The sequence below is a fragment of the Rattus rattus genome, chromosome X, assembly GCF_011064425.1.
Source record: "Rattus rattus isolate New Zealand chromosome X, Rrattus_CSIRO_v1, whole genome shotgun sequence".
Taxonomy (NCBI): domain Eukaryota; kingdom Metazoa; phylum Chordata; class Mammalia; order Rodentia; family Muridae; genus Rattus; species Rattus rattus.
In genome coordinates, this window is record NC_046172.1 from 1,635,086 (window position 1) to 1,639,879 (window position 4,794).

Here is a 4,794-nt window from a genome sequence, read left to right on the forward strand (position 1 = left end):
TATACATACAGTTATTTAGAAAATAGATGTGTGTGTGTGTGTGTGTGTGTATGTGTGTATGTGTGTGTGTGTGTTGGAAGAGAGAAAGGAAAAAATGTTCAATTGATATAAGTAATATACCTTTAGTTGCTTCTGAAAAGAGACGAAAGCATGAAAGGGAGAAATATTCAGAGTAACATTTGAAGAAACATAAATATATGGAGTGGGGCAGCGGATCCCGTTCTGCTGGCTACCTCTGCTGGCTGAGAGCAATGTGAGATCAGCCTTAGCTCTGCCAAGCCTGGGTCCTGAGCTTAAACGTGAGGCAGTGAGTGGCTGACAGAGAGACTGGCCCTAATCCAGCTCATCGAGAAGCTGGCAGGAGGCAGAAAGAATGAGCACAGCAAATACTTCGGTGTTATCACATTGGCGAGAGTATCTTTGCTGGCTTCTGTAGAGCTGCCAGCCTTTCTTGTTCTGCATCTCTCCAGGTCATACATTCAGCAAATATTTACGGAATGCTTCTATGAGTCAGGAACTATGTGGGGCAAGCAAAATCTTCTATTGGGCCCAGCCTGCCTCTGCCTGCTTCTCCTCCTACTCTTGGGCTACCAGCATCAATGCCCACCTCTGCTCCAGGGCCTGGCACAGCGCTGGCGTTATGGCAAGGTTTGCCTGCAATCCCTGCTCTACAAGTCCTTTGGGGGCAGTGACACTGGCATACAGGCTGCCTCTGAGCCTATCTACTGGCTGGTGGACAGTATGATCTGCTGGTTTGGAGTGGTGTTTGTGGTGCTGGTGATCATGCTGACTGGTTCCATCATGGCCATTGCTTATCTGTATGTTCTGCCCCTCATCGACCAAACCGACTCAACATCATGGCTCTGCTGGCATTTCTTCTATAGTAACTGGAATCTAATCCTCATCATCCTCCATTAATCCCAGGCCTTCAGCATTCCTCCTGGATACCCATCCCAGGGCAGGAATGACATTGCTACTGTCTCCATCTCTAAGAAGTGCATTTACCCTAAGCCAGCTCAGACACACACCTGCAGCATCTGTAATAAGTGTGTGCTGAAGGTAGATCATCATTGCCCCCTGGATAAACAATTGTGTGAGCCACTATAACCATGACTACTTTTCCTTCTGCTGTTTCATGTCTCTTGGCTGTGTCTACTGTATCTAAGGAGTTGCGTCCTTTTCTGAGAGTCTTATGCTACCATCGAGACATATCACCAGACTACCATGTACCGTCTCCTTTTAAAAAAGGATAACTTACAAGAGTCTTGTCAACCTCTGGTTCCTATGCAGTTCTGTGGCCCGAGCCCTGAGTACCCTAACCCATGTGGCATGCTGTACTCATCAGTCCGGGTGAGACTAGCATCAAAAGACATATCAACAAGGAGAGATGCTGACTACAGGACAAGGGCAGGGTATTTAGGAATCCTTAAAACTACAGCTTCTTGGACAACTGGAAGGTGTTCCTAAGTGTAGACATAGGAAGGCATTGACTGACTTGTGCTGTTACCTTCTAGTCACCTGCCCCATGGGAATGGGATGAGCTTAGACCCTCCTTCCTGGATAAAAGCTCACTCAGCCACTGTGATGACTGTGTAAGCCACAACTTGAACATTGTTTTATGTTTATTTCCTCTCAAGAGCTTCCAAGAGAATCTTTTCCTGGAATTTATGACCATAAAGAGCTATTAGGCTTGCCTTAGAATACTACACAGTGACAATCAAAAGCAATATGTTGCCATCTCAAAACAAGGTGCAGTGTAGAGAAATTCAAGGATGGATGTCCCTTTCTTCAGGAAAATAAGTTTTAGCTTCAGACTAGAGGTCAGGTAATGAGCTCTAGGTCACAGCACTGGGGCTAGACACTATCTCTTTCACTTGGGAAAAGATCTGTCAAGTATGTTCAAATTCTACCTTCTCCATGGGATAAAGACTCTAAATAAGCCTATTGCCAAGGTCACTACCATTTTTCACATGCTACAGAAGGAGTGAAAATAAAGGTATTTTATTTGTAAAAATAAAATAAATAAAATAAAAAAATAAATGGAGTGCTGGAAAAAGTTATGGGCATATCAGGAACAAAAATTGTTAAGTATATCAAAAAAAGCTCTATATGTATTTGTTCAGAAATGAGTGATGCTATTTTGAAGATGAGGCAAACATTTCAGTGTTAACTGTAGAAAGAACTAATTAAAATTTGGCTAGAGTAGAGGTCAAAGCTGTGAACTGTGATTAGCTAAGCACTTTTCACACTAACATGGGTGTCTAGAAATGCTTACACCTGTAAAATGGCTTATCTTGTGTTGTGTAGCAGTTTCCTCTCATATTAAAACTTTCCACACTGCAAGAAAGCTACTTAAGAAAAGTAAGTGGCTCAAATAACTTCAGGAAGTCCTTGAAACTGACTATATTCATTAGGCCTCTCTCACACAAGCATGAGTAAAAGTTGCTGAGAGTTGCTGTCAGACCACAATAGTTACAAAGACAACTTTGAGAACACACCATTTCCTTAAAAGAAACAGCTGCCTGGAAGACGTTTAGACGAACTGGGTCACTTTTGAAAGGACACTTTCCATCTGATTGAGCTGCCTGCAGGCATTTGATTTGCTCCAGGTTCCTAGCTTTCATGAGCTGTCACCCATGCTGGATGAACTTCAACAATACAGATGTCTTTGAGTCATTTTTTTCTCCCACAATTAACCCTTCACCCTTATTCCTATAATTAATCCTAATAAAAGCTCAGTGGTCACCTAAGTTGAACTGTGGTGTTATCCATACTTTGGTCTGTCATGGTTTTTCAATCTGGGTGAATATACTTGTGTGTTGTGTCTTCTCAGGAAAAGTTTTTTGCACAATATCATGTTAGTTAATTGTATAAACTGCTGGCATTGCCACTCCATGATATGGTCAAGGGAAAGATTTTATTAGAGATATGAGAGAAAAACAGCCAAAGGCATCTGGAAGAAAAGCCCAAAGCAGAGAGAAAAAGTATACTGATTATGGTTAGCAGATTGGACCTGTGTGAAACAGGAAAAGAGACAGAGACAGAGACAGAAACAGAGAAACAGAGAGATAGAGCAAAGAGACAGAGACACACAGAAAAAGACACACAGAGACAACAGGATCCTAAGGAGAATAAGTAGCCAGTGGGGAGGGGAAAGCCTGAACATAAGGGAGTTTTGGGCAGTGTAGGGTATAAGAAGAACAAGAATGCTAGCTAGCTTGATTTTGAAATTTCTAACAGGTACTTGTGATACTGAGAGTGAAGGCTAGCACGCACTTTGGTATTATGATAGGCACCACAGATACCCGCTTGTCCCTTCTGCCTATTAGAATTTGGAGAAGTGGGGTTTCCTTTGCCGATGATATTAACCTTCGTCTCAGGGATAATAGCAGTAAGTTCTGGACCTATTCCTTTTCTCCCTGGAATCATTACTGCATTATTAGTTGCTATAGTAATTCATGTGTTAAGGAATCCTAGAGTGAACTAAAATAATGTGTGATTATCTAAGATTGTTGGAAATTGTTAATCAAAGAAAAAACTGATAGATTATCATTCTCATGATTAAAATGGTATTTTATGCCAGATCATTCCCTACTTTGTTACTGTCTTTGTTTGTCCCACTATCTATAGTTATTTGATAGAAATATTTCACATAGTACTTGTCTGCAAAGAAGAGAAAGGACAATTTTCTTCAAAACATTTCTTGCAATATCTTAAAAGTCTTCAAGATAAAGATTGTTCAGGGTTTAATTCTTCATTGATAATAATCAAACCCAGGGCATTGAAGGTTCTATCATCAATCTGCATTCTAAGCACAAGGCATAAAATATGTGTAAAAGGTCTTACATATAATATTGCCATTCATTGTATTACCATTCATATATATTCACTTTAATATAAATTATGCACTGAAGGATTATGTAACTTAGTAGGTAGAGTGCTTATCTAATGGGTGTGAAATACTAATCTTCATGTCCGTCATTGTATATACTGTGTAGGGTGGCACATCAGATACTAAGTGCCTAGAGATCAGAAGTTTGTGGAGTTCTGTGGCTACATATTGAGCATCTCATCAACCTAAGCTACTGATAACTTATATTAAAAAGGTGAATAAATTAAATAAAAAGTAAATCTGTGGAAATGAAAGTATTTCAATAGAAATTCCATTTACTCTGCCATTGTGGTGGTTTGAATAGGTATGTTCCACATAGACTCATGTGATTGAATGTTTGGCAAATATGATGTAGCAATATTATGAGGTGAAGGAGGTTTGGTGAAGGAGGTGTGGCCTTGATGGGGGAAGTATGTCACTGGAGAAGCAGGTATTAAGGTCTCCTATGATCAAGTTAATGCAAGGGTGGCATTATAATTACACAATTTCTACTGCTTATGGACCACGATGTAGAAGCCTCAGCTAGTTGTGCAGTGTCATGATAGTCTTTATATTGTCATGCTTTCTAACATAATAATGGGCTAAAACTGTGAAACTCTAAGACAGTCTCAACTAAATGCTTTGCTTTATAAGAGTTGCCTTGGTCATAGTGTCTCTTCATAGCAATAGAACTCTAACTTACACAGATGTCATTTGTATCTTGTATTTATGAATGTGGAAAGATTAATGTGAAGGTTTTTAAGCCATTTTGTGATCCAAGAAAAAAATAAATTCAAATTGATTCCTATATTTACCATTGTATGGCCGTGTACAGTATGGCAAGACAATATGAGGAAGGAAAATCCACTGTATTCTGTATTGTGGACTCTAACAATTCAAGAGATTTCTTTTATTCAAATAAT

General features: G+C 39.8%; 1 pseudogene; it reads left to right on the forward strand.

Moving 5' to 3' along the window:
• The first annotated feature begins 519 nt into the window (after positions 1 to 519).
• Positions 520 to 1,596, forward strand: LOC116889145 (annotated as a pseudogene).
• The last annotated feature ends 3,198 nt before the right edge of the window (positions 1,597 to 4,794 follow it).